Consider the following 12412-nt stretch of genomic DNA (forward strand, 5'->3'; position numbering starts at 1 on the left):
GCGTTAGAAACGAAAACTGCAATATTACCTATTATCCAGCAGGTGGAGCTGTTGCAGAGTCGCGGTGAAAACATGGTCCTGTTTCAGTGCCTTAGTAGATGTTATAAACTGGAAAATGCAAGTTTCTCAACAAAGTAAATGTAATTAAATCAATTCCTGAGACGGAACCAGAAACCCAGAATCCAGGGGTAGAGAAGAGCAATCTGGAAGCCGCTTATGCCTCCACGTGACAGTCATCCTGAGGGGTTGCAGCTTTCAGCAACTGCGTGCTCTGGTTCGTGCCACTTAAGAGCTGTACTTGCAAGGGAGATTTAAAAATGACTCAGAAAAGAGCAAACCACGCGGGCAGAGACTATGCGGGCCTGTGTAGTTTAAATCCACGTGGGGAGTCCAAGGCCACCGCTGCAAGGCACAGGAGGCTGCTGAGGAAGGGAGGGCTCCCGCCTAGCCAAACTCGCAGCTGCCAAGCCGAACTCGCGGCCGCCAAGCCGAACTTGTGGCCGCCAAGCCGAACTCACGGCTGCGAGCGGGGAAAGGAGAGGTTCTGAAACCAAACGTTGGGTGCCAATATGAAGGCGTAAGTCACAAACAATGCCACACCAATTTGGGATTATGACTATTAGGGTGGTATTTATTTAAAGGGGAAAAAACTTACAGATCACTGTCCCAGGCAACAGTCCTATACACAACCAGGAAAGGAGTCTAGTCGCCTACTGACTGCGAGAAGATCTTCACCAACCCTGCAACAGACAAAGGTCTGATCTCCAAAATACATAGAGAGCTCAAGAAACTAGACTTTAAAATGCTAATTAACCCAATTAAAAAATGGGGCACTGAACTGAACAGAGAATTCTCAACAGAAGAAGTTCAAATGGCCAAAAGACACTTAAGGTCATGCTCAACCTCCTTAGCAATCAGAGAAATGCAAATCAAAACAACTTTGAGATATCATCTTACACCTGTCAGAATGGCTAAAATAAAAAACTCCAATGATAGCCTTTGCTGGAGAGGAGATGGGTTTTTAAAAGTTCAGTTCTACACTCTATGTGTCAGCCTTGACCCCCCAGTCATGTTGACAGCCAATGGTCCTCTCCACATGTGTCATCTTAAATGCTTCTGGAAGAATATATAGAGTGATTTGCTTAGCCCTAGAACTACTCTGTACCCAATAATTTGTTTCTGTGGCTTTTACTGACTCATGTATAGAGTGAGGGAACTCCCAAATTAGTTTTCCTATGTGCCTTTTATGGCTTGAGAGAGGGCCCTGACCTTGTGGAAAAGTGTCTTAATACAGTGTAACTTAGTAGGCTAGATCTCTAGGGTAAGGCTCCAAGACCTATATATTACAAAAGTGGCCAGGATAGAACTCAGTTATCTTGAAGTATTGTGACATGTTGTTTGCTACTGTGGGATAATGCTCTTGTATCCTGTAAATATTTGTCATTTGTGTTGGTTTAATAAAATGCTCATTGGCCAGAAGCCAGGCAGGTAGTATAAGCAGGGTGAATAGACTAGGAGAATTCTGGGAAGAGGAAAAGCTCAGTCTGCAGTCACCACCCAAATGCTGAGAAAACAAGATGAGAATGCTGCACTGAGTACCAAACCATGTGGCTAAACATAGATAAGAATTATGGGTTAATTTAAGCTATAAGAGCCAGCTAGGAATATGTTTGAGCTGTTGGCCAAACAATGTTGTAATTAATATGGCTTTGTGTGATTATTTGGGTCTGGGTGACCAAGAAATGAATTTGCAGTGTCTATTTGCAATTTGCTGCCCTCTCTATATGCAATTCTCTATTTCTCTCTATACCTTTCTTTATCTCTCTATCATTCTGTCATCTCTCTATCATCTCTATACTCCATCATTTCTTTCTCTATTATATCATCTATTCCTCTATCATCTGTCATCTCTTTCGCTATCATCTCTCTGTAATCTATTTCTCTATCATCTCAATTATCTCTCTGTCATCTCTTTCTCTATCATCTCTTTTTCTGCCATATCTCTATCATCTATTATCTCTATCTCTATCCTTCATCATTTCTTTCTCTAGTCTATCTATCATCCATTTCTCTATCACCTCTCTACCATCTCTTCTATTTCTCTATCATGTCTCTATCATCTCTTTCTCATCATCTTTTCCTCTATTATCTGTCATCTCTTCATCTATCATCTCTTTATCTTCTCTTTCTCTATCATCTCTATCATCTCTTTCTCTATTATTTCTTTCTCTATCCTCCATAATTACTTTCTCTAGTCTATCATCCCTTTCTCTATCATCTCTTCCTCTATTATCTTTCTGTCATCTCTTCCTCTATCATCTCTTCCTCTATCATCTCTTTCTCTATTATCTCTCTATCATCTCTTTTGCTATTATCTCTTTATTACCTCTGTCTCTATCATCTCTGTCTCTATCATCTCTCTATCATCTCTTTCTTTATTATCTCTTTATTACCTCTTTTTCTGTCATCTCTTTCTCTATCATCTCTTCTTTTATCATCTCTCTGTCATCTTTCTCTCTATCATCTCTTTCTCTATCATCTCTATCCTCCATAATTTCTTTCTCTAGTCTATCATCTCTATCTCTATCATCTCTCTGTGATCTCTTTCTCTATCATATCTCTGTCATCTTTTCCTCTATCATCTCTTCCTCTATCATCTCTTCTTCTATCATCTTTCTCTATCATCTCTCTATTATCTCTTTCTCTATTATCTATTTATTACCTCTTTCTCTATCATCTTTTTCTCTATTATCTCTTCCTTTATCATCTCTCTATCATCTTTTTATCTATCATCTCTGTCCTTCATAATTTCTTTCTCTAGTCTATCATCTCTTTCTCTATCATCTCTCTATGATCCCTTTCTCTATCTTCTCTTTCTCCATCATATCTCTATCATCCCTTTCTCTTTCATCTCTCCCTCTATTATCTCTCTGTCATCTCTTTTCTATCATCTCTTTGTCTTTTCTTCCTCTATCATCTCTTCCTCTATTATCTATCTGTCCTCTCTTCTTCTATCTTCTCTTTCTCTATTTTCTCTTTCTCTATCATCTCTATCATCTCTTTCTCTATTATTTCTTTCTCTATTCTCCATAATTTCTTTCTTTAGTCTATCATCCACTTCTCTATCATCTCTTCCTCTATTATCTTTCTGTCATCTCTTCCTCTATCATCTCTTCCTCTATCTTCTCTTCCTCTATCATCTCTTTATCATCTCTCTATCATCTCTTTCTTTATTATCTCTTTTTTTATTTTTTTAACTTTTTTTATTGAGAAAAGAGAAAAAAAAACAAATTTCCTCCTCCTCCGAGCCTCCCATTTCCCTCCCCCTCCTCCCAACATTCTCCCCCTCCCCCCACTTCTCTCCCCCTCCCTCTCCAGCCCAAAGAGCAGTCAGATTTCCCTGCCCTGTGGTAAGTCCTAGGTCCCCCCCCTCCGTGCATTTCTAGGAAGGTGAACATCCAAACTGGCTAGGCTCCCACAAAGCAGGCACATTACCTAGGTTCAAAACCCCGTGCCATTGTCCTTGGGTTCTCATCAGCCCTCATTGTTCGCCATGCTCAGAGAGTCCAGTGTTATCCCATGCTTTTTCAGTCACAGTCCAGCTGGCTTTGGTGAGCTCCCAATAGATCAGCTCCACTGTCTCAGTGGGTGAGTGTTCCCCTCGTGGTCCCGACTTCTTTGCTCATGTTCTCCCTCCTTCTGATCCTCATCGGGACCTTGGGAGCTCAGTCCAGTGCTCCAGTGTGGGTCTCTGTCTGTCTCCATCCATCACCAGATGAAGGTTCTATGCAAGATATTCGTCAGTATTGCTCTAGGATAGGGTCATTTCAGGTTCCCCATCCTCAGCTGCCCAAGGAACTAACTGGGGACCTCGGCTTGGGTATCTGGGAGCCCCTCTAGGTTCAAGTCTCTTGCCAACCCTAAGGTGGCTCCCTTAACTAAGAACCGTGCTTCCGTGCTCCCCCATCCAACCTTCCTTCATCCCAATCCTCCCCCTTTCCCAAGCTCCCCCCCCATTCTCCCCCTCTCCCCCCTCTCTCCCCATTTTCCCTTACCCCCATCCCACCCCACCCCCAAGATCTCAATTTTCTCCCCAGCAATTTTGTCTACTTCCCATAGCCAAGAGGACAACTATATGCTTTTCCTTTGGTTCACCTTCTTACTTAGCTTCTTTGGGATCCCCAAGTGTAGACTCCGTGACCCTTGTTTATGGCTAGAAACCAATTATGATTGAGTACATCCCATGTTCATCTTTTTGGCTCTGGGATACCTCACTCAGGATAGTGTCTTCTATTTCCATCCATTTGCATGCAAAATTTGAGAAGTCATTGTTTTTTAACGCAGCATAGTACTCTAATGTGTAGATATTCCACACTTTCTTCATCCATTCTTCCATTGAAGGGCATCTAGGTTGTTTCCAGGTTCTGGCTATTACAAATAATACTGCTATGAACATAGTTGAACAAATGTTCTTGTCATGTGATAGGGCATCTCTTGGGTATATTCCCAGGAGTGGTATTGCTGGGTCCAGGGGTAAGTTGATCCCGAATTTCCTGAGAAACCGAAACACCGATTTCCAAAGTGGTTGGACAAGATTGCATTCCCACCAGCAATGGATGAGTGTTCCCCTTCCTCCACAGCCTCTCCAGCAAAGGCTATCATTGGAGTTTTTTATTTTAGCCATTCTGACAGGTGTAAGATGATATCTCAAAGTTGTTTTGATTTGCATTTCCCTGATTGCTAAGGAGGTTGAGCATGACCTTAAGTGTCTTTTGGCCATTTGAACTTCCTCTGCTGAGAATTCTCTGTTCAGTTCAGTGCCCCATTTTTTAATTGGGTTAATTAGCATTTTAAAGTCTAGTTTCCTGAGTTCTCTATATATTTAGGAGATCAGACCTTTGTCTGTTGCGGGGTTGGTGAAGATCTTCTCCCAGTCAGTAGGTTGCCTATTTGTCTTGGTGACAGTGTCCTTTGCTTTACAGAAGCTTCTCAGTTTTAGTAGGTCCCATTTATTCAATGTTGCCCTTAAAGTCTGTGCTGTTGGGGTTACACATAGGAAGAGATCTCCTGTGCCCATCTGTTGTACGGTATTTCTCAATTTCTCTTCTATCAGGTTCAGTGTGTTCGGGCTGATAATGAGGTCTTTAATCCATTTGGACTTGAGTTTTGTGCATGGTGATAGATATGGGTCTATTTTCATTCTTCTACAGGTTGACATCCAGTTATGCCAGCACCATTTGTTAAAAATGCTTTCTTTCTTCCATTGTATACTTTTGGCTCCTTTATCAAAAATGAGGTGTTCATAGGTTTGTGGGTTAAAATTCGGGTCTTCTATACGATTCCATTGGTCAACTTCTCTGTTTTTTGCCAGTACCACACTGTTTTCATCACTGTAGCTCTGTAATAGAGTTTGAAGTCAGGGATGGTAATGCCTCCAGACAGTCCTTTATTGTATAGGATTGTTTAGGCTATCCTGGGTTTTTTTGTTTTTCCATATAAAGTTGATTATTGTCCTCTCAAGATCTGTGAAGAATTTTGATGGGACCCTGATGGGGATTGCATTGAATCTATAAATTGCCTTTGGTAGAATTGCCATTTTTACTATGTTGATCCTCCCAATCCAAGAGCAAGGAAGGTCCTTCCATTTTCTGGTATACTCCTCAATTTCTTTCTTCAGTGCCTTAAAGTTCTTGTCAAATAGATCTTTCACTTCCTTGGTTAGAGTTACCCCAAGATATTTTATGCTGTTTGTGGCAATTGTGAAAGGTGAAGCTTCTCTGATTTCCCCCTCTGCTTCCATATCCTTTGTGTATAAGAGGGCGACTGATTTTTTGGAGTTTATCTTGTATCCTGCCACATTACTAAAGCTGTTTATCAGCTGTAAAAGTTCTTTGGTGGAGTTTTGGGGGTCGCTTAAATACACTATCATATCATCTGCGAATAACGAAAGTTTAACTTCTTCCTTTCCAATTTGAATCTCTTTGATCACCTTATGTTGTCTTATTGCTATTGCTAGAAATTCAAGTACTATATTGAAGAGGTATGGCGAGAGTGGACAGCCTTGTCATGTTCCTGAGTTTAGTGGGATGGCTTTAAGTTTCTCTCCATTTAATTTAATGTTAGCTGTCGGCTTGCTGTATATAGCTTTTATTATATTTAGTTGTGACCCTTGTATCCCTAATCTCTGCAATACTTTTATCATAAAGGGGTGTTGAATTTTGTCAAATGCTTTTTCAGCATCTAATGAAATGATCATATGGTTTTTTTCTTTCAGTTTATTTATATGCTGGATTACATTGATAGATTTTCGTATGTTGAAACAGCACTGCATCCCTGGGATGAAGCCTACTTGATCATAATGGATAATTTTCCTAATGTGTTCTTGGATTGGGTTTGCCAGTATTTTGTTGAGGATTTTTGCATTGATGTTCATGAGTGAGATTGGTCTATAATTTTCTTTCTTGGTTGAATCTTTGTGCGGTTTTGGTATCAGAGTAACTGTAGCTTCATAAAAGGATTTTGGCAATGACTCTTCTGTTTCTATATTGTGAAATACATTAAGGAGTATAGGTATTAGGTCTTCTTGGAAGTTCTGGTAGAATTCTGCATTGAAACCATCTGGTCCTGGGCTTTTTTTGGTAGGGAGGTTTTTGATAACCTCTTCTAATTCTTCGCAACTAACTGTTCTATTTAGATTGTTCACCTGGTCCTGGTTTAACTTTGGTATATGGTATTTATCTAAAAAAGTGTCCATTTCCTTTACATTTTCCAGTTTTGTGGCATATAGGCTTTTGTAGTAAGATCTAATGATTCTCTGAATTTCCTCTGTGTCTGTGGTTATGTCCCCCTTTTCATTTCTGATCTTATTAATTTGCAAATTCTCTCTCTGCCGTTTGATTAGTTTGGATAGGGGTTTGTCAATCTTGTTGATTTTCTCCAGAAACCAGCTTTTTGTTTCATTGATTCTTTGGATTGTTTTCTGTGTTTCCATTTTGTTGATTTCAGCCCTCAGTTTGATTATTTCCAGTCTTCTACTCCTCCTAGGTGAGTCTGCTTCTTTTTTTTCTAGAGCTTTCAGTTGGGCTGTTAAGTCTCCAATGTGAGCTTTCTCTGTTTTCTTTAAGTGGGCACTTAGTGCTATGAACTTTCCTCTTAGGCTGCTTTCATAGTGTCCCATAAGTTTAAGTATGTTGTTTCTTTATTTTCATTGAATTCCAGAAAGACTTTAATTTCTTTCTTAATTTCTTCCTTAATCCAGGTATGGTTCAGTAGTTGACTGTTCAGTTTCCATGAATTTGTAGGCTTTTTGGGGGTAGCATTGTTGTTGAATTCTAACTTTAATCCATGGTGATCTGATAAGACACAGGTGGTTACTAATATTTTTTTGTAACTGTGGATGTTTGCTTTGTTACCGACTATGTGGTCGATTTTTTTTAATTTATTTATTTATTAAGGATTTCTGCCTCGTCCCCACAACCGCTTCCCATTTCCCTCCCCCTCCCGTGATCAAGTCCCCCCCCCTCATCTGCTCGAAGAGCAATCAGGGTTCCCTGACCTGTGGGAAGCCCAAGGACTGCCCACCTCTATCCAGATCTCGTAAGGTGAGCATTCAAACTGCCTAGGCTCCCACAAAGCCAGTACGTGCAGTAGGATCAAAAACCCACTGCAATTGTTCTTGAGTTCTCAGTATTCCTCATTGTCCGCTATGTTCAGTTAGTCCAGATTTATCCCATGCTTTTTCAGACCTAGGCCAGCTGGCCTTGGTGAGATCCCAATAGAACATCTCCATTGTCTTAGTGTGTGGGTGCACCCCTCGTGGTCCTGAGTTCCTTACTCGTGCTCCGTCTCCTTCTGCTCCTGATTTGGACCTTGAGATTTCTGTCCGGTACTCCCGTGTGGGTCTCTGTCTCTGTCTCCTTTCATCGCCTGATGAAGGTTAATGTTCCTGAGGATGCCTATGTGTTTGTCTTTGGATTCACCTTATTTAGCTTCTCTAGGAACATGAATTATAGGCTCAATGTCCTTTCTTTATGGCTAGAAACCAAATATGAGTGAGTACATCCCATATTCATCTTTTTGGGTCTGGCTTACCTCACTCAGGATAGTGTTTTCTATTTCCATCCATTTGTATGCAAAATTCAAGAAGTCCTTGTTTTTTACTGCTGAGTAATACTCTAATATGTATATATTCCATACTTTCTTCATCCATTCTTCCGTTGAAGGGCATCTAGGTTGTTTCCAGGTTCTGGCTATTACAAACAATGCTGCCATGAACATAGTTGAGCATATACTTTTGTTGTATGATAGGGCCTCTCTTGGGTATATTCCCAAGAGTGGTATTGCTGGATCCAGGGGTAGATTGCTCCCGAATTTCCTGAGAAACCGAAACACTGCTTTCCAGAGTGGTTGCACAAGTTTGCATTCCCACCAGCAATGGGTGAGTGTACCCCTTTCTCCACAACCTATCCAGCAAAGGCTATCATTGGTGTTTTTTATTTTAGCCATTCTGACAGGTGTAAGGTGGTATCTTAAAGTTGTCTTGATTTGCATTTCCCTGATCGCTAAGGAAGTTGAGCATGACCTTAAGTGTCTTTTTGCCATTTGAAGTTCTTCTGTTGAGAATTCTCTGTTCAGATCAGTGCCCCATTTTATAATTGGGTTGATTAGCCTTTTACGGTCTAGTTTCTTGAGTTCTTTATATATTTTGGAGATCAAACCTTTGGCAGTTGCAGGGTTGGTGAAGATCTTCTCCCAGTCAGTGGGTTGTCTTTTTGTCTTAGTGACAGTGTCCTTTGCTTTACAGAAGCTTCTCAGCCTCAGGAAGTCCCATTTATTCAATGATGCCCTTAGTGTCTGTGCTGCTGGGGTTATACATAGGAAGTGGTCTCCTGTGCCCATGTGCTGTAGAGTACTTCCCACTTTCTCTTCTATCAGGTTGAGTGTGTTCGGACTGATATTGAGGTCTTTAATCCATTTGGATTTGAGTTTTGTGCATGGTGATAGATATGGATCTATTTTCATTCTTCTACAGATTAACATCCAGTTTTGCCAGCACCATTTGTTGAAGATGCTCTCTTTTTTCCATTGTATACTTTTAGCTCCTTTATCGAAGATCAGGTGTTCATAGGTTTGTGGGTTAATGTCAGGGTCTTCTATTCGATTCCATTGGTCGACTTCTCTGTTTTTATGCCAATACCAAGCTGTTTTCAATACTGTAGGTCTGTAATAGAGTTTGAAGTCAGGGATGGTAATGCCTCCAGACAAACCTTTATTATATAAGATTGTTTTGGCTATCCTGGGTTTTTTGTTTTTCCATATAAAGTTGATTATTGTCTTCTCCAGATCTGTGAAGAATTTTGATGGGATTTTGATGGGGATTGCATTGAATCTATAGATTGCTTTTGGTAGAATTGGCATTTTTACTATGTTGGTCCTCCCAATCCAAGAGCAAGGGAGGTCTTTCCATTTTCTGGTGTCTTCTTCAATTTCTTTCTTCAAAGACTTATAGTTCTTGTCAAGTAGATCTTTCACTTCCTTGGTCAGGGTTACCCCAAGGTATTTTATGCTATTTGTGGCTATCGTGAAAGGTGATGCTTCTCTGATTTCCCTCTCTGCTTCCTTATCCTTGGTGTATAGGAAGGCAACTGATTTTTTGGAGTTGATCTTGTATCCTGCCACGTTACTAAAGCTGATTATCAGCTGTAGGAGTTCTTTGGTAGAATTTTTGGGGTCGCTTATATACACTATCATATCATCTGCAAATAACGAAAGCTTAACTTCTTCCTTTCCAATACGAATCCCCTTGATCTCCTTATGTTGTCTTACTGCTATTGCTAGAATTTCAAGCACTATATTGAAGAGGTATGGCGGGAGTGGACATCCTTGTCGTGTTCCTGATTTTAGTGGGATGGCTTTGAGTTTTTCTCCGTTTAATTTAATGTTAGCTGTTGGCTTGCTGTAAATAGCTTTTATTATATTTAGGTAGGACCCTTGTGTCCCTATTCTCTCCAAGACCTTTATCATAAAGGGGTGTTGAATTTTGTCGAATGCTTTTTCCGCATCTAGTGAAATGATCATATGTTTTTTTTTTTCTTTCAGTTTATTTATATGCTGGATTACATTGATAGATTTGCATATGTTGAACCAGCCCTGCATCTCTGGGATGAAGCCTACTTGATCATAATGGATAATTTTTCTTATGTGTTCTTGGATTCGGTTTGCCAGTATTTTATTGAAGATTTTTGCGTCAATGTTCATGAGTGAGATCGGTCTGTAATTCTCTTTCTCGGTTGGGTCTTTTTGTGGTTTTGGTATCAGGGTAACTGTAGCTTCATAAAAGGAATTTGGCAATGACTCTTCTGATTCTATATTGTGAAATACCTTAAGGAGTATAGGTATTAATTCTTCTTGGAAGTTCTGGTAGAATTCTGCATTGAAACCATCTGGTCCTGGGCTTTTTTTCGAAGGGAGATTTTTGATAACCATTTCTAATTCTTCGCGAGAAACCGGTCTATTTAGATCATTCACCTGGTCTTGGTTTAGCTTTGGTATATGATACTTATTGAAAAAAATGTCCATTTCTTTTGTATTTTCCAGTTTTGTGGCATACAGGCTTTTGTAGTAAGATCTAATGATTCTCTGAATTTCCTCTGTGTCTGTGGTTATGTCCCCCTTTTCATTTCTGATCTTATTTATTTGCGTGTTCTCTCTCTGTCGTTTAATTAGTTTGGATAGGCGTTTGTCGATCTTGTTTCATTGATTCTTTGGACTGTTTTCTGTGTTTCTATTTTGTTGATTTCAGCCCTCAGTTTTATTATTTCCAGTCTTCTACTTCTCCTGGGCGCGTCTGCTTCTTTTTTTTCTAGAGCTTTCAGGTGTGTTTTTAAGTCCCCAATGTATGCATTCTCCGTTTTCTTTAAGTGGGCACTTAGTGCTATGAACTTTCCTCTTAGCACTGCTTTCATTGTGTCCCATAGGTTTGAGTATGTTGTCCCGTTATTTTCATTAAATTCAAGGAAGACTTTAATTTCTTTCTTGATTTCTTCCTTGACCCAGGTGTGGTTCAGTAGTTGACTGTTCAGTTTCCATGAGTTTGTCGGTTTTTTGGGGGCAGCGTGGTTGTTGCCTTCTAACTTTAATCCGTGATGATCTGATAAGACACAGGTGGACACTGATATTTTTTTGTATCTGTGGAGGTTTCCATTGTTTCCGAGTATGTGCTCAATTTTTGAGAAGGTTCCATGAGCTGCAGAGAAGAAGGTATATTCTTTCCTATTTGGGTGGAATGTTCTATAGATGTCTGTTAAGTCCATTTGCTTCATTACCTCCAATAATTATCTTAATTCTCTATTAGGTTTCTGTCTGATTGACCTGTACCTTGGAGAGAGAGGTGTGTTGAAGTCTCCTACTACTAGTGTGTGTGGATTGATGTCTGCCTTGAGTTCTAGTAATATTTCTTTTACATAAGTAGGTGCTTTTATATTGGGGGCGTATATATTCAGGATTGAGACGTCCTCCTGATGAATTGTTCCTGTTATGAGTATAAAGTGACCGTCTCGGTCTCTTCTGATTGATTTTAGTTTGAAGTCAGTTTTGTTAGAAATTAGTATGGCCACACCTGCTTTTTTCTTAGGACCATTTGCTTGAAACACCTTTTCCCAACCCTTTACTCTGAGTAGGTGCCTGTCTTTGTGGTTGAGATGTGTTTCTTGCAAACAGCAGAATGTTGGATCCTGTTTTCGTATCCAATCTTTTAGCCTGTGCCTTTTTATAGGTGAATTGAAACCATTAATATTAAGTGATATTAATGACCAGTGGTTGTTTACTCCGGTTATTCTTATTGCTTTTGGTAGTAGAGATTGTGTGTCTCCTTTCTTTGAGATGTGCTCGTGAAGGGTCATTAGATGCCTGGGTTATTGTAGGCAGTGTTGGCAGTGTTGGATTCCTTGGGTTGCGATTTTCCTTCTATTACTTTCTGTAGGGCTGGATTTGTGGCTACGTATTGTTTAAATTTGTTCTTATCCTGGAATGTCTTGTTTTCTCCGTTGATAGTGAACGATAGCTTGGCTGGGTATAGTAGTTTGGGTTTGCATCCATGGTCTCTTAGCTTCTGCAGAACCTCTATCCAGGACCTTCTGGCTTTCATAGTTTCCATCGAGAAGTCAGGTGTAAGTCTGATCGGTTTACCTTTATAAGTTACTTGCCCTTTTTCTTTTGCAGCTCTTAATATTCTTTCTTTAACCTGTATATTTTGTGTTTTGATTATTATATGGCAAGGAGATGTTTTTCTTTGATCCAGTCTGTTTGGTGTTCTGTATGCTTCTTGAATATTTAAATGAATATCTTTCTTTAAGTTGGGAAAGTTTTCTTCCATAATTTTGTTGAAAATATTTTCTGAGCCTTTGAGCTGTGA

Source organism: Microtus oregoni, unplaced genomic scaffold, assembly GCF_018167655.1.
Source record: "Microtus oregoni isolate MIOR12 unplaced genomic scaffold, Mior012 000063F_ref0000156, whole genome shotgun sequence".
NCBI classification, from domain to species: domain Eukaryota; kingdom Metazoa; phylum Chordata; class Mammalia; order Rodentia; family Cricetidae; genus Microtus; species Microtus oregoni.